The sequence below is a fragment of the Protopterus annectens genome, chromosome 3.part1, assembly GCF_019279795.1.
Source record: "Protopterus annectens isolate FY-2018-M chromosome 3.part1, PAN1.0, whole genome shotgun sequence".
Classification (NCBI taxonomy): Eukaryota; Metazoa; Chordata; order Ceratodontiformes; family Protopteridae; genus Protopterus; species Protopterus annectens.
This window is the reverse complement of record NC_056732.1, coordinates 1,785,520,667-1,785,539,561: the sequence shown is the minus strand read 5'-3', so window position 1 is coordinate 1,785,539,561 and position 18,895 is coordinate 1,785,520,667. Positions and strand designations below refer to the sequence as shown.

The window sequence follows — 18,895 nt, the reverse complement described above, 5'->3', positions numbered from 1 at the left end:
CATATGTATGTATAGTACATTTGTTGCTGTACTACCATTTTAACAGTCGTATGTATGTATAGTACATTTGTTGCTGTACTATCATTTTAACAGTCGTATGTATGTATAGTACATTTGTTGCTGTACTACCATTTTAACAGTCATATGTATGTATAGTACATTTGTTGCTGTACTACCATTTTAACAGTCGTATGTATGTATAGTACATGTGTTGCTGTACTACCATTTTAACAGTCGTATGTATGTATAGTACATGTGTTGCTGTACTACCATTTTAACAGTCGTATGTATGTATAGTACATTTGTTGCTGTACTATCATTTTAACAGTCGTATGTATGTATAGTACATTTGTTGCTGTACTACCATTTTAACAGTCGTATGTATGTATAGTACATTTGTTTCTGTACTACCATTTTAACAGTCGTATGTATGTATAGTACATTTGTTGCTGTACTACCATTTTAACAGTCGTATGTATGTATAGTACATGTGTTGCTGTACTACCATTTTAACAGTCGTATGTATGTATAGTACATTTGTTGCTGTACTACCATTTTAACAGTCGTATGTATGTATAGTACATTTGTTGCTGTACTACCATTTTAACAGTCGTATGTATGTATAGTACATTTGTTGCTGTACTACCATTTTAACAGTCGTATGTATGTATAGTACATGTGTTGCTGTACTACCATTTTAACAGTCGTATGTATGTATAGTACATTTGTTGCTGTACTACCATTTTAACAGTCGTATGTATGTATAGTACATGTGTTGCTGTACTACCATTTTAACAGTCGTATGTATGTATAGTACATTTGTTGCTGTACTACCATTTTAACAGTCGTATGTATGTATAGTACATTTGTTGCTGTACTATCATTTTAACAGTCGTATGTATGTATAGTACATTTGTTGCTGTACTATCATTTTAACAGTCGTATGTATGTATAGTACATTTGTTGCTGTACTACCATTTTAACAGTCGTATATATGTATAGTACATTTGTTGCTGTACTATCATTTTAACAGTCGTATATATGTATAGTACATTTGTTGCTGTACTACCATTTTAACAGTCGTATGTATGTATAGTACATGTGTTGCTGTACAACCATTTTAACAGTCGTATGTATGTATAGTACATTTGTTGCTGTACTACCATTTTAACAGTCGTATGTATGTATAGTACATTTGTTGCTGTACTACCATTTTAACAGTAGTATGTATGTATAGTACATTTCTTGCTGTACTACCATTTTAACAGTAGTATGTATGTATAGTACATTTCTTGCTGTACTATCATTTTCAGTTTTTCACCTCTTTTCTCTCTAGGATTTGTGAAAATTATGTTTGAGGACACCTGGAGGACGGGATGTGGTTGACTTTTCTTACTATCCCGCTTTTCCCACTTCTTGACTATTCCCAAGATAATCAGCACTAGCCTGCCTGCTAACCTGGAATTTAAGTTGGATGCATTTTTTCTGTCTAATGAATTACATCTGATGAATGTATTTGCAGACACCATGTGCGAAATTCCTTGCTAATACATTTCATATTTCAGGCAATGTTACTAAGTAAAACCTTTCGGACCCCTGCATTTTCTTCTTCTTCCCTTAGGACTGGGATGTAGATGCCATTTTCCTATTATTCTCCTAGTTTCTTGTATAGATTATGTTTGAATGTAATGCCATTGCTTTACTATCCTGCTAGTGTCTTCTCATGATAATTTTCGGTCTATCCATTGCCAGACAGACTAACCTCTGCCGTACTGCTTCTGGCTTACACTCATCTTAGCCATTAATTTCTAACATAACAAATGTTTACCTTCTGTTTATCCTCCTTTCTAATATCTGCCTCTAATTCCTAAGTAAGTGCTCACACTACTATGGACATACTGTCACTACAGACTGCTCCTGTACCCAAGTTTGAATGCTAATGGAGATTTTTCCTTCCTTTACTGAAAGTGAACTCTTTGATTTAATATTGAGGAACTGATTTTGAAATACTGTTGATATGATTGTTGAAAGGAACTCAAAGTACAAAAGAGAGTTACTGAAGTGTACCTTCTCTTTCATGCTAATGGACAAAGGGCAAAGGCTTCCTAAAATTACACGGAAAACCCTGCATAAATAGCAATTCAGGGTGCTGAAGATAAGTTGCATCCATTTGAAACTAACTACTTTAAGTACTGGAAGGGGCTGACCCTTTTGATACATTTCTTTTCTCAAACCCTGGCTCATATTTAAGTCCTGTACATCCCTAAGTCTTGGTACTTGCTACATCAAGGGTACCTAAACACAGATGGGTTAGGGGCTAGCCCTACTCTACTCAGCTATGCTGCATATGGCTTCACTTTGCTCCTTACCGTACCCCCTTTCCAAGCCACCCTATTATCATTTATTTACACGTATCTAAGCATGCCTACTCCAACCCTTATCCACTCGCACATCATGCACTCGTTCTACACTAACCGACTCCTATCAAGCTACCTTTTATACCATATCGAATTGTATTATCCCTTTTCATCTAATCTACTTTAAGATTATTCTTACACCCTTCCTCCTTCTCAGACATTCCAACAATATTCTGCTTAGTCATCTCTTAAAGTATATTTCACCTTCTAGCAACCCTTACAGCATTATAATCATTATGTAATTCAAAACCACAGCCTGTAGCCTACATCCAACCACTTTAATATAAACACAATTCCCATTATCATAATTTCAGTACTACAGTATACTTCAAAACTGTATTAGGAAAATCTTTACGGATTGTTTATTGCAAAATCTACCTCTCAATACCCTAAACCACTTTTAACTCCAAATACTACTATCTATTACAATGCCTGTCTGCCACTGTCTCAGTTCAAGTTGGTCGCCTCACTTTAATGTCTAATTTGTGAGCTTATTTCTTCTCAGCTCTATAATTACATTAACCAACTGGACATCCTACTATATAAACTCTACGCCGAAGGACATCCCAGAAGCCTTGAACTTAAATAACAGCACCTTTAACACTTGCACATAGCACATAACCATAAAAATACAGCCTACAGCCACTTCTTCAAACACTCACACATAATTGCATTACCTTTTCCCATAGACTGTCAAGTACAATCAAAATAATACGTCTATGCCTCCCCATATGCTCCTTTCCAGCACTATACCAAACAATGATATTGTGGTACAAACAAAAAAAACTAACAGGACTAAAACTCCTTAATATAAACCTGAGAAGTATCAATAACAAAATATAAGACCTACATGCATTAGTGGCACAGTGTACTCAAAACATTCTTACAGCACACACCTGGCTAAAACTTCAAATCACTGATAGAGAAGTTTTTCCATGAGGCTTCAGCATCTTCAGAGCCAATCAAAAAGGCAAAAAGATGGTGGCATAGCTGTTATATACCTAAACAATCTTCAAATATTCCTCTTCCAGTATAGCTTACCTGAATTACTAATTTCATTGCTCAAATTCAACCCAAAGAGTCTATGTATCACTGCCATGTAAGTCCCCTAGGAAACAATGTCTCCACTGCAGAAGATATATTATCCTCAGTATTTGCTAAAATCCAACAAAACTCTCATCTTTGGAGACCTAAATATTCACTGGTCACAAGTAATGTCTATTCTCCACCATTAGCATCAACCACTACAACTTTCCTCAGCGTATTAAAAACCCAACCAGGTACAATAAATTATCAGGTAGAACTTCTTTACTGGTCTTTACTGCTCATCAAATCACATCTCACTAATATTTCCTCCACTAGCATTGTACCACATAACCTGAGTGATCACCTTCTCAGTATTGTTACTACATTCTTAACTTTATCATTTAAACAGCATTAGTTTAACCTGATATAAAACCTATACAACTTCAATGTAGAAATATTTATTTCTACACTGTAGCTCCATCACTGGAACTCACTAAAACCACTGGCTTTAGATGTAGCCAATGTCAGATTTGACAGCACATTTTCTCTGAATACTAAATATATTCATTCCACCTAGATGAAAAATAATCAAACATAATCCTTTCCTTGGTTATCCCATAAAGCCAAACAACTTATGAAAAACAAATATAAAGCCTGGAAAACTTGAGGCATTCTCAGAACCCAAGAAACCTCTCAAACTATCAAATTCTCGGAAATATTAGCAACACCAACATAAGACCTGACAAAAAAGAATAATTACTTCAACCCTTATCAAACTTATCAAAGTAACCTAAGAACATTCTGTTTTTCTGTCTATGACTTATTACATCAGAGACAATTTGAACAGCCTAATTTGTCTCTAGAACTCCACCTATAGACACCACAAATAAATTCTGTACCCAAACAGAACCTCACTAACTAAAGATAAACCCTGTACTAGAACAACTACTGTCCAGCATTCAACGTGTCCTGCAGCCCATTCCTCTCTTAAATCATTCCCCACTGTAACTAGCCTTTGACTGTTCCCTGTCAGAATACCTAAAATAGCTGCTTAAGCTATAGGTTACCTATTACCATACGAGGATTAATAGATCCATGCAAGAGTATCGACTGCCATCATTCTGGGAAAAAGCTTATATGATACTCTTACACAGGAGTGGACCTCCTGCTGATTACTGCAGTCACAGCCCATAGCCATACTACCCTATATCCAGAATTCTGGAAAGGTCTGTACACAGGCAAAGTTACAAGGCTAACTAATATCCAATAATCTCCTCTTCCCATCCTAATGTGGCTTCAGGTCTAGTCACAGTACAACCACAGCCTTACCACAGTTCACTGATGCAAGCAATAACAGCAGAAATAACTGCTACTTCATCTTTTCTTGATTTTGAGATATATCAAAATCATTTGACAGAGCTACTCCTCAAACTATTGAAAAACCTTTCTTTCCTTGGGCTCTCACTCAGCTCTGTCTTTTGGTTCCACAGCTATTTAACTGTTAAGTATCAATTAGGGAAATGGCATAATGAATTCAATGCATAATGAATGCAATTTTAAATTTTCTTAGCAACCTACGCAGAGACAGAAAAAAATATTTATTTATTTATTTTACATTTGTTTATTGGGAGAGTGGGACTGGACAAGAAGGTCCATTTTCAGCAGAGACCCTGGGGAGAAAAGTTCCACAATAACAATTACAAACAACTAAGTTGCACTCTTTGGGAAAATAAACACAACTCATCTGAGCAAATACATCATACACGGTTATGCAGAGCAAATACAGCAAAGCACCTTTGCCTGAACAAGAGACATAGTTATGTTTATACGTAAAGATATGAGTAATACTGGTACATTACTGATATAACCGAGTCAGGAAACTGGTTGTACGGAATGAGAGGTTTAGTCAGGTATTTAATGCAGAGAATACAGTGAGAGTATGCAGCCAAAGAGGTGGCAGGGACTTAGTGAATTTGTAGTACAGAGGACCTAGTAATAGATAAATAAATAGATACTTGTGGGTACAGGAGACTGAAAGAATGCTATTGGTTTTAACTGGGTTCACTGCATGAGCAGATCCAGATGTTTTCATGCAGGATCAACATTTCCTGAAAACACTCTTGGTAGTAAAGGACAATGTAAGCTAGACCACTGTAAAAATAAAGAATTTACTAGAAATCATATCAGCAGTAACAGCTGGCACATGTAAAAGGAAAAGGGGAAGTTCAAGGGCACAGCCAATTACAACTAATGGAATGTGCGCACTGTACCTAACAATCTCTACCTTAATTCTAATTAGGAGTTTGTTTTTTTAACTCATCCCTGGAAAGGCTTGTATTCACCTGATTGGTAGAAAACCCATTTAGCTAAGTGGCCTGCCCCAAATACCACTCTTCCTGTGGTTAGGATCCACACTGTCTGTAAATACTAGATACATACTCAACAATAATAGATCTGAAAAAGTCTTTAAAATGAAAGTACTGATCTTTTGGGGGTTTTATTTTTAAAATAAACTGTTCTACCACCACATTCAAGTCCAAAAGTCCTTTTTTTGATCTGCTAAGTTTTAAACAAAGCTTATACATGCAGTATACTGATGGATAAAGGTGTGGTATCTTTCATAGTTACTTGGTTAAAAATTAAAAAAAAGAATGTTTCTACCTTTTTATGAAAATGTACCTAACTCTACTCTCTAACCAACCCAACTCTAAAAAATTCTGTTTTTAAAGAGGTGTTCATCTAGACTAATGGCCTTGGTTAAAGTTGCCGACACACTTTGTTAAGCAAATGGGCTTGAAAAATATGACAAAACAGTAAAAAGGCATGGAAAATTATAATTTTATTGTATTTGCCAAGTGACTAACTATGCTTTCCCATTAGCAAATGCTCTCATGGGAGATGAGAAGTCTACAGGTGCAAGCAACTAACCTCAAGAATTATGCACAGTTTATTCTGAGTGAAATTTAGAAAGATTCATTCATGCATCTGCATGGTAGCTATCTGTTTTTCTTCTCATTACCAACTCTTTTACTTGGAGATATGCAGAAACCAAACAGCAACCTGTTTGACCATATGTACTATTTGAGTTGTGTATCTTTAAATGATTAAAAGTACTTCCAAGCAATGAATGTAATTGTACCACTTGACTGCTTTAACTTTTAAAAGTTTTCTGTTTGGTTTATGGCAGCTTGACCTGAAGAAGCATTTCTGTGAAAGCTCTTTTAGCTTGCTATTAAAAAACATTTCTTTATCAAAACTTTGTTTCATCACTACCCACTGTGTTTGTGCATAAGCTATACTTATTTTAAACTGGTATAATTGAATTGTTGATATGGAAGATGTGAATTCAGTAGTAGGAACATGGGCAGGAATTTACAAACTATTCTCCAAGTTACAGTAATTGGGGCAGGATGGATAAAAATTATGTTTTACAAGAGTACGTGAATTTATTAAAAAACTTTGACAGATATCCAATAACTATTTCAAACCATGCACCATTAAAAACTAAGATAAAGATCCAATGTAATTAAGTAAAACTAAGACACTGGCACTTTTCCACTTCCACTTACCTGTTATGAGAGTAATTTAAGAATTATCACAGGATCATAGGAAGTTACTAGGCTAATGGCCTGAGGGCCCTTACAAGCCTAGCCAAATATTACTCTTGTTATCACGATCAGCACCTATTCCCCTGTCCAAGAGTGACACAGGTGGAACCTCCAGAGTGAATTTATGGTTACACATCAAGTCGTCCAGATTGCATTTGAAGAGGGCCAGTGAGGTCTTCTGTTTGATGTGTAGTGGGAGTCTATTCCAAAAGTATGGTAACCTCTGGGAGACAAATCTGTCTCTCCAATTCTGTTCTATTGATGTCACATATCAGGTTTAGGTCTTTAGAGTGAGTAACCCTTATGCCAGTGGACTTGCAGATGTGCACCATTTCCAATAAGGCAGGATCAGAGATCACCTTACATTTGTCCTTGTACTGTGGTATCATTCTGGGTGATGGCAGGATGCTACTCAGGGCTCAGGTCATACCTGCCTAGGCTACAAGATCGGCGAGTTCCTCCATGTCTCTTTTCATGTAGTCCAGGGAGGTACATATCAGGTCATTCACACCACCATGGACAATGACAGAGTCGTATTAGTACTTGTTGTGGAGTGACCTGACTGCATGCGGCGGATCCTGGCACCCAACAGACAGCTAACAGTAACTTTCTCCTTGTTTAGCCTGGTGAGTGGAACATCAGTGTGCCTGACTATAGACTCACCTATGACTATAGTGTTGGGTACGTTGTTATGCCTTATGGGCTGTGGTTGAGTGGCACACTGAGTTTCTGGGCTATGTGTCATTTGGGTTGTGTTGGGGGGTGGAGGTTGCTTGCGTTTCTGCTTTGGAGTTCTCTGTTGCTTGAGCAGATTTTTATTGAGAGCCTCCATGAATATAGGTGTGTGTTTTGTATTTCTATAGGTTCATTGATTAAGTTCATAGATTAGTACTAGGCTAACAGCCCTTCTGAGCCATTTTAAGCCTAGCCAATTACCCCATGTGAGAATCAAACCCTATACCTTGTAACTGTAAGGTAAACACCTTAACCATTATGCCAACCTCCCACCTATGTGTCTGTTTTGGTGGTGTAGGTTTTGAGGGACTATGTGATGAGTGAGGTATGGTGCAGGTGTTTACCTACTCCTCTTGACTGTCTAGTTCAGTCTTGGGTGAAGACAGCTTTGCTTCCAGTTTGTTTATATAAGTGCATCTCTCACAAGTTGTAGTGTTGGGTGGTAAGAGGAGAGAGTTGTCTGTGTACATGAGGCAATTGCTCCAAGATGCCCAGATTCATCAGGTAGACAGGAGAAACACCGGGAGCTGACCCTTAGACATGCCTGGATAGGTGCTTATTTATTAAGTACTAAAAACTGTTTTCCTCTAGACAAGTGAGGAAAGTTGAGTGCTGTAGTAATTTGTAGCTTATTTAGTGTTTAGAACGAGTTTTGAACAAGTGCTGAGCTCAAAGAAACAGATTTGAGTGCTAAAACTAAAAAAAACTGGCTAGTTTTAAGAGAACATTTCAAGAGCAGACTTTATGGTGTCAGGAATAGTTTAATCCTAGCTAAGCGGTGATGCATAAATTGTATTTTTTTTTAAAATAACAGTACCAATGAGCAAACTGATTTAAACAAATTAACCAATTAGCCAATAAAAAGCTAAAAACTGAACCCCATTCCAGCATAATTCAATCAGACAAGTTCTAACTGCACACTCTTGCTAGGGTGCAGGGGAACCTTCTCCAAAAAAGATGGTCTGAATTAGTTCTCAAGTTATACAACCAAAGCTAGTTTCAGCAGGTCTGAATTTAGTCTATGCTACAGCAAACAAGGCGTACCAGTTTCAGAAAGAAACAGTTCAGTAAGCAGGCACAATAAGCCTTTAACCTCTCCTCCCACAAAAGTGCAGGGCACACCTTGCTAATGTAAAATAACTGGCCCGAAGCCCAAGTGCTTAAACCAGAACTAATACACTTTTAGAATAACAGACACTAAGCCTTCAATCAGGAAATCCCAACTTAAGGATGTAAGCTTACCTGTCCTGCCACAACAGTGCAGACCATAAACTTTCTTAATGTAAATCAACTGGTCAGAAGCCCAAGTGCTTCAACCAAAGGCTTAGAATAACAGTTACAATTTAATCAGGCTACTAACATGCAGTAATAAATGCAGCAGAATAAATGCAATTAAGTACTTTTAAGAACAGGCATCAAAGGCAAAATAAAGTAATAAAGTAAGAAGAAACACAAATACAGTAAAAGCAGATGAATAAAGTGCAATTTTTTATATTACAATAGAAAACGAGCAAACCAATTTAAACAAATTACCCAATTAACCAGTAAAAAAGCTCAAAACTGAGCCCTGTTATAGCCGTCTTCAATCAGACAAGTTCTAACTGCACACTCCTGTCACTAGGGTGCAGGGGAACCTTCTGCCAAAAAAGATGGCCTGGATTAGTGCTCAAGTTATACAAACAAAGCTAGACTCAGGATGTCTGAATCTAGTCTATGCTACAGTAAGCAAGGCACACCAATTTCAGAAAGAAACAGTTCAAATAAGCAGGCACATAAACCTTTAACCAGAAATTCCCAGCTCAGAAGGGCAGAATCTAGCCTCTCCTCCCACAAGAGTGCAGACCACAAACTTTCTTAATGTAAAATAACTGGCCTGAAGCCCAAGTGCTTTAACCAGAACTAATGCACTTTTAGAATAGCAGACACTGAGCCTTCAATCAGCAATTCCCAACTTAGAAGGATGTAAACTACCTGCCCTGCCACAATAGTGCAGACCACAAACCTTCTTAATGTAAAACAACTGGTATGAAGCCCAAGTGCTTAAACCAAAAGGCTTAGCGTAACAGTTAAAAATTAATCAGGCTACTACCAAGTAGTAATAAATGGAGCAGAATAAATACAACTGAGTACTTTTAAGAAGACACAAAAGCAAAATAAAGTGCATTTTTTTAAGTAAAGAGCAAGGAGAGAGGAAGAAACAGCAGAATAAAAATTCAAGGTTAAGAACCTAAGTGGGTTGGCCTTCTCAAATGTTCTCTCTGTATTAAGTAGAGTGAACACCAGACTGGGAGGGGTGTCCCAGATCAAATTTACAGTAGGGGCAGGCAACTGCAAAGCCACCAAGTATAACAACACCACAATAGGGAGGAGGAGGGGAAAACAGTTTCAGGACAGATGAGAAACAGAAAACAATGCCAGAAAATATATAAAATAATTCAGTCAGGAAAAATTAAGACAATGCAGAACTCCAAAAGGTTAAAATGCCAAGAAGTATGCTTACCAATCATCTATATATTTCCAGATTGTTTGAGAATCACACACCAGTCAGAACACCAAGAGTTTCCAACAGTGTATGCAGGAATTTACAAACATAAACTATTTTTAAATCAGCAAGCCTTGAAGCAATCAGATAAAACAAAAGCTGTTAGACCAGTTTTATAAACTTCACCACAGGTGCAAGGCAGATCACCTCTGAGTAGTCTGTATGAAACATAATAAAGTGAAAGTGATTTCAGCCAATCCACATAGGATAGCTGCTGAAGACCTACAATTTTCCTTTTGAAGAACCTTTGTGATCTTTCCAATTACTGCAGGTGCATTGAAAAGTACATACCAAAAGGGGTGTTGTACTCAATTATTGGCCTAATGAGTGAAACGTACAGGGAGGTGATAACGTCTCTTTTTCTTGAGGCAATGCTCTTACTTCTGAGATGAGCCATATAGAATGCCCTTACCACTGTGGTGACATGGTGATCAAAGAGAAGGTTACTATCAATCTGAGCACCAGATCTCTTACCACTGAGTGCATACTTAGGGTATTGTCATTGATGTGGTAGTTTGCAGGAACAGCACTCTTACTGAAAGGGATGATAATACATTTTTTGCACTAAGTTTGAGGCCAGGACTTTGGCACCAGTCATTTGTTTGCGACCTTCTTGAAGGATGTTGACATTGTTTGAAAATTCTGTCTGTACCCAGTTTGCAGTCATCAGCAAACTTTGTGAGCTGCAGTCCCTTGGTTTTATCTTATACTTTGGGGTGGAGAAATAGATTTGTAACAGTAGAGGTTCCACGACCAATCTTTGTGAAACACCACTGGTTATGAGTCTGCTGTTGGAAGTGGATTTCCCTGTTGTCAGTATATGGGTTCTATCAGTGAGCCAGTTTGCAACCCACCTTATGATATAAGGGTTAATGTCTAGCTGAGAGAGTTTGTCAATGATGCCTGAGTGAGGAATAGTGTTAAATGTATTTGCTATGTCTATGTAGGCTGTATGGACAGATTTCCCCTCATCCAGGGCCCTTGTGACTGACTTGAAGAAGTCCACTAGGTTTAACAGGCATGATCTTCCATGACAAATCCAAACTGGGTAGGATCTAGTGTTTGGAGATTACCTGTATCATGTTGATAAGGCCTGTCTCTTATAATTTCTCCATATCTTTTGGGTTTCTAATTCTGTGATGGAAATGGACCCCATTCCTAAGTCAAAGTGCAATTAAAGTTCATAAAATTAGTATGGTTTCAGTCTTTGATGTCAGCCAGGAGTGCTCTTCACAGCACCTGCAATGAACCCAATTTGTATGGGGTTACATGTATTGGTAACATATCTAAATAGAATTGTAAATTATTTTTATAACACCTGTTGCTTCTACTACTATTGGAACTGTCTGGGTATCTTTCTTCCACACTGCTCTTATTCTGCCTGCAAATCTTGATATTTTATAACCTTGTGTCTCTCTGTATGCAAGACACTGTAGTCACTGGGTGTGGTGATTTCAATGATCAATGCTACTTTTGTCTTCTATTCATGGACCTCTATAGCTGGTTTTATAGCATTTATCTTTTAAACTGTTGGTAATGGATGATCCTATGTGATTTAAACATCAGCCATTTTCTATGATGCTGTGTGGCTCATGTTTCCAGTGTTTTTCAGCCACTTCAGTACCATAATGTTTGCACAATCCCCAGTGCAACAGTCTTGCCACATTATTATGTCTTTCAGTACAAGTCCTTCTGCATGTCACAAACAGCAACAAGGTGTGCAACTGTTTCCAATTCTGTTTTACAAAATCTACATTTATCTGTTTATCCCACATGGACTTTGTAAACCAAGGTGTAAATGCCCTACTATCTTGGGCCACCAATATTAACCTTTCATCTCTTGGTTTGAATTCACCTGTCCTTAACCATTCCTGTGTTCGATCCTGATCAACATGAGGTTCTCCTGGAAGTTTTCTATACTTGCAACTATATTTATGCATTATCCACATTTCTTGTCTTCCCATCTGGTCCTTCACCTTATATTCTTTCTTTTATTTTTTTTGCACATTCAGTTGCTGCCTGATTTTTTTCTACTTCTGGTTTGATTTCCATTCCTGATTGACGCCAATTTGCTTCTGCTAGATTAAGCAGAGCAGTCATCTTAGCTCATTCACTCTGGACCAGTCAGAAAATACTGCATCAACCAGATCCAAACCAAACTTTGGAATGAACAGATTAAAACGCACAAATAGTAAAATTAGAATATGTATCCTTTCTGAAATTCTAGCGCCTCGGTGTTAACACCTTCATGGAAACTCATCATATTTCAGAAAGAATAAATATTCTAATTTTACTATTTGTGTGTTTTCTTCTGTTCGTTCCAGAGTTTGGTTTGGATCTGGTTGTTGCAGTTTTTTGGGCATCGTTGTCACAGTCAGAAAATACTGCCTGCTTACTTCCACTGTAGGAACAACAGTGCAGCCTGAGGTAATTTTCAGATAATCTATATGTAATACCATGCAGAAAACAAATGTTCATAACTCTTTAACCATAAGAACTAGTCTAAAAATGTAAATTTGAAAGATGTTCAGCAGACAGTGACCTTTCCAACAGTGTAAATGTTGACAGTGTGTATCTAAGTCATTGTTAAATATTTGCCAAGGAATGCTGATATTATGTGTATTTTTTACCTTTTTTGTAAAGCAAATCACAATATCTTGGTGAATGTACCATGTAGACCCATACAATTTGTAATTAATTTATTTGTTTGAATGTCAGCTTTAAGATGATACATTAACCATTACTGTGTGATGCTCCTTTGCTGAGATATTCACAGTAATATGAATAATATTATATTTCTCATAACTGATAATTAAACAAAACATAATAAGCATAACATCTCATCACCTGTAACAGACAGATACTACATATCAGAGTACAAGTTGTGGGGCTCAATGTCAACTTCAAAATGATGCATCATGCGTGTAAGTCTTCCCCCACCCTACGTACATTTACTTTTCCAGAGGGGAGGGAAAGTGGCAGGAGAGCCAGTGAAAGAGCACATGGCAAAAGAAGAAGGCTTATCAGGATTTTTTCTGTTTACAGATGGCCTTTCAGGAATGTACATAAGGCATCACAGTAGCACCCTTAAACCATGCATAGCCATAAAAGCAGCACAACTGGACTGAGCTGAAGAGTCTCCAAGTTCCCCACTGCCACCAGGATGATACTAAGAGTCATGATGTTTAGCCATGACACCCAGTGATGCACACAGTATCCAGCACCAGAGCTTGTCTCCAAGTTCCCCATTGCCATATGAATAGACAGCTAGATTTCTCTTGTACATGGCGTACGGTGCCTTTCCTGCTGTCAGCACTCCATAAGACCTTTATTCAATACACAGGTTGATCTTGCAAGTTGGCATCCCCATGATGGGTCAGCACATTTACCCTTGTTGGCACAGTTTTTGCACCTTGATTTCTTCCATTTCACCGGAAAGTGTGAGCCATGCTCGAATCAGCTCATGGCCTCTGGGACAGTAATCTCAACACATCATTTCCTCTTCTTGTAACTGGCAAGGAGGTGCAAGCCTAGGTTCCTTCAAAACTGTAACTGTGTTACTGGAATAGCATGTCCAGACCATGACAGTTGCTGGCGGCTGTTAACTGTCACAAAATATTATGAAAGCATCCATCCCACATAAGAACCAGAACAAGTACAACTACCATTTATGGGCCTTTCTTGTAGTTGTATACCATGTCCTGAGATGATCTGCTCAGTCCACCCCATTCATGTAACTGCTGTACATGTTTACAACTGGGTGACATGGCACCAATGCCTTTGTTCCATCACGCTTTCTCCTGTGTGCGCTGGAGACTGGCAGGGTTGGGTTACAGTTATTGGACAGAAGGAATACTGGGTTTCTACCCTTCCATTCAGTAGCTAGCAGGGGTTCACTCTGCAACTGCTTGTAGTAGCCTTGAGGTGCTTTACCAATGGCTTGTCTGTTGAATCTTAGAGGTCATCCTGACCTATTGGCGCACATGGTTCCAGTATAGACCATCTTGCAGCAATTGCTGTGCTAGTGGGACATAGGTAAAGAAGTTATCAAAGTAAATGGGATGCTTCTTGCTAGTCACCTAGTTAAGTCAACCACATCTCAGTGTGCCAGTCCCACCTCTGTATTCTGCTCCATTTTTCCAGTGTATACCTGGAATTCACATACATACCCATTGGTAGAGTCTGCCAACACCCACACCTTAATGCCATACCTCTCAGGCTTACCAGGCATAAACTGTCTGAATCATCCATGGAAGCCGACCATGGCTTCATCTACAGCCACCTCATGATGCACATTGTACTGTGTCCTGCATGTATGAAGTACTGCATCCAGTATTGGCCATACATGATGTAGCTTGTCATGACCCACACAGCCCTGTGGTAGGCTCAGGTGGTTGTCATTGCAGTGGAAGTACTGTTGAATTTTTTCAAACCTCTCTTGGGTCATGTACTCTGCTATTGGGAAGCGACTATATACATGGTGTGTTTCCCAGTGCTGCCTGTATTCAGGAACATGTATAGACATGTATATTCTGACACCTAGAAATGCATGTATGTCTGCAGGACAAACAGGACTCCACCGCTTATCAACCTTGCCAGCTGTGACCTGCCTCAGTGCAACATAGCGATTGGTTTCATTCGCAATAAGGGTTTACAGCTCCTCTGGGAACATCAGCTTCATGAAGTCCATCTCTGTGCTGTCTGAGTCCAAGTTGGTTACGGGGCCTACTGGACCCAGAAATGTGTGCTGCTGTTGGGCATTTCTCCCACGCGATCATACATGGTGGGCATGTTCAGCATACCTTACTGGGTAGCCTGGAAAACTTTGAAATGGAAAGTCGTGTATGGTTCAGTGATGGTGCTCTCTCATCAGTGACAGTAGCAACTGTATTGCATGAACTTGTTAATGAACTACTAACAGACGTTCCATGCTGAGGCACAATCAATCCTTGCTTGACAAGGAGCTACTTGACTCAGATCTAGTGGATTTTCTGCATCCCAATCCACATACTCTGGACTACTTTGAACCTCATTTACAGTGGAAGGCACAGCCACATCCTTGTCAGCACTTGCACTGTCATGGACTATGGAGGACTTCATAGGTCTGTCAATGATACCATCCCATTCTTGAACACAGATAAAGGCAATTCATCATCTGTGTCAAAATCAGAGTGCACTTGGTGACCAGTGGTTTGTGTCACCCTTCCTTAGAAGTGCAAGTAGTACCTCATCCTCACTATCGTGGTCACCATTAGTGGTCAGGTCTGCTGTGGGAAGTCACAGTGGTCTGCCTGGACTGGTTGGGACAGGGGCATCATCCATATCACAGGCAATGGCCTTCTGACATAGACTTGTGAGTGGAATCTCATTGTCTGTGTTGTAATCTTCATCTTCACTCTGATTGGCACTACATTGTAGCTGGAGGTCCATACCCATGTCTGAACCAGTGCTACAAGCATCAGAATTGGTTTCCTCACCCATCAAGTAAATGTTGCTTGCTTTCTTCTCAACAGATGGCATATTTATTGGGGACATATTGCTTTTCACTGGAAATTACAGCTGAAAAACACAACAGTATACCACATTCTAATCTTATTTACCTGCAGAGAGGTAGTTGAAAAGCAACACGACCGAACACTATGTAGTGACTTTGTGATGTAGAACATTATTACATAATACAAACTTCAACTGCAGTAGTTCACAAAAAATATGAACCATGTTACCACAATGGATACATTAATGCGTATCTTAAAATACAAGAAATTGTAAGAATGACAGAAAGAAACTGGTGGGGGGGGGGGGGCTTGAAATGACTCCACATAGACAGAAACCCAAACTTGGCTTTTGCACTCAATGTGATAATGACTTCTGCTTATGTGAGTAACAGTGACAGCTGCTGAGAGTTTTACCTGACAAGTGATAATGACTCAGGGTTATACTGTAACGGCATATATTCTAAATTAATAATATGATAATGACTTGCATTTCATTACTGCAAGGTTCTGCGTTCTCAGACAAAGGTGATAATTGCTGCCCATAACCTGTTCAGTAGGCATACATTATATTACCTGGTGCAGGTGTTATGTAACATGGGCTTATTATTATCTGTTAGGAGAAGACCAGAGTAATTTGGTAAAAATAGTACAACACTTATATATTGGTGAGCCCTTCCTCCCACATACATTCCACAAATGACTGACAAAGCCAGGAATATTGCCCAAAATATACAGTTGCTCCATGCTGGTACTAGTGTGCAAGCAATAACATTTATCTACTGAGCCATCAGCTGAGTAGAATCAGAAACAGAAATATCTAAATTATCTGGTTGATTCATGTAAGAGGTATTCCAAAAGTAGTAATTTATTTTATCTCACCTAACCATCCCACTGGTTAGAATAAGACACAGAAGTTAAAAAGGGTGAAATGTTACCCAAAATAGCTGGTTGTGCAAGGCCAAAAATCAACAATAAAATACATATCACTAAGCCTTTCATCCCACCCAAACATGTTTTGACTACATGCTCAATACTGTTTCTTGACCTAAATGTTGTACCATACTGTTAAATTAATGTGTTTTTTTATCATATCCTCATATCTGAATATATGTTTTGTTCATGTCTTACGAGCATGTCTTATGTGATCCTATTTACCTGGGCTGTGCCTGGAAATGATCCATTGAGATCAGTGCACTATCCCAATAAATATAAAGTAAATAAATAAATAAAATGGACAAATGGATTGTCCAATTATGCAAAGGCTTTTCCATGACACAGTAATTAATTATTTTCTCCAGTAACCCCTTCAGTTGTTTGTGGTGTGTGTGCACAAGCACCAAAATGGCATAATAAACTATTTTGCCCAGCGGTCACTTCAGCAGTCAGACCATGCATGCACAAGCACTTCTCTGATACACAATGAATTATTTCCCCAAGCAACATCTTCATTAATATGTCCAGGTATACACATCATACCTCTCAACTGTACAGATTTTCGCAGAATGTCCAGATTTTTGCCTTATATTTTTGATCCATTTTTCATAAAATTGTGGCTTTCTGGTAAATTAGTGGCAAATCATTAGACTGAAGTTAGAAAGTAATGACAGATATTTGAGTTTTAGACTTCATACCCTTCAGAAAATTCATGCTAATGCAAAACCTGTTATTCTATCAATTTTAAGTTTGTAAGAGCAATATTTCAAAATTGTCCCTATTTGTACCACTTTTTTATGGCTTTGTCCAGCTTTCTTACTCTAAGAGGTTGAGAGGTATGATACCCATGCACTAACATGAGACATTTACCCAAACAACCCCTTCAATAAAATGTTGAGGTATGCACAATCACTTATATGAAACATTTCCCCAAATGACCCTTCAGTAACATTTCCTAGTATGTGCAACCACCAAAACGAAGCATTCACCCAAGTGACCCCTTCAATAAAATGTTGATGTACGCACAAGCACCAGAATGAAATATTTCCCCAAACGACCCTTCAGTAACATTTCCTGGTATGTGCAACCACCAAAACGAAGCATTCACCCAAGTGACCCCTTCAATAAAATGTTGATGTACGCACAAGCACCAGAATGAAATATTTCCCCAAACGACCCTTCAGTAACATTTCCTGGTATGTGCAACCACCAAAACGAAGCATTCACCCAAGTGACCCCTTCAATAAAATGTTGATGTATGCACAAGCACCAGAATGAAATATTTCCCCAAACGACCCTTCAGTAACATTTCCTGGTATGTACATGCACCAAAATGAAACATTCACCCAAGCAAACCCCTTATGTGCAGGTAGATAATTGATACACATAACCTGTTGAGTAGACATTCAGTATATTCCTGGTGCAGGTGTTATGTAAGATCTTCTGTTAGGAAAAGACCAGAGTAATTTCAGTAAAAGTAGTATAACACTTATATATTACTGTGCCCCTCTTCTCACCTAAATTCCACACAAGACTGACAAAGTCAGAAATATTGTCCAAAATGTATGGTTGCTCCATGCTGGAATTAGCATGCAAGCACCCTCTTATACTTGTATACACGTCTGGTCAAATATCCTGCATATTATTCATTAAAAAAGATTGTTTCCATTGATATTACTCAGGACAATTAAAATATACATGCAGAACCTTTGGATACATTTATCGGCACTGTTATTGTTTAGTATTGGGATTTCCCAACCTTTAACTCACTGTAACTATTACTATACGTTGACTAAAAGAATTCTCATATATATTTATTTTTTTAGAGTGTTTTATACTACAAAATGGATGGTTATTGGGTCCCAGCCTCAACTGACCTGAAAGATTTTACAGGGGGGTGCAGGGGAGCTTCCCTCCTGCAGTAGTAAAAAGTGTGTTTGGTAGTTTGGTGTCATTATATGTGGAGGGGATGTTATTTTCTTGTGAATTGTACTGTTAGATGTTATGAAATACACATATATATACATATATGTCATTGAAGACCAAAGGGGACTCAACCCCCCTGTAAATTAAATATACCAACTCCAAAAGTTAATGTCCTAACCCCACTGCATCAAGCCCCGCCCCCCCCCTGCAGAA

The 18,895-nt window shown here is 38.4% G+C and overlaps 1 protein-coding gene across 1 annotated transcript in view; it reads right to left on the bottom strand.

The window, feature by feature from the left end:
- LOC122798918 (zinc-binding protein A33-like) overlaps nt 1-18,895 on the bottom strand; it is a 299,752-nt gene that overhangs the window by 211,560 nt on the left and 69,297 nt on the right. The window lies entirely within an intron of this gene.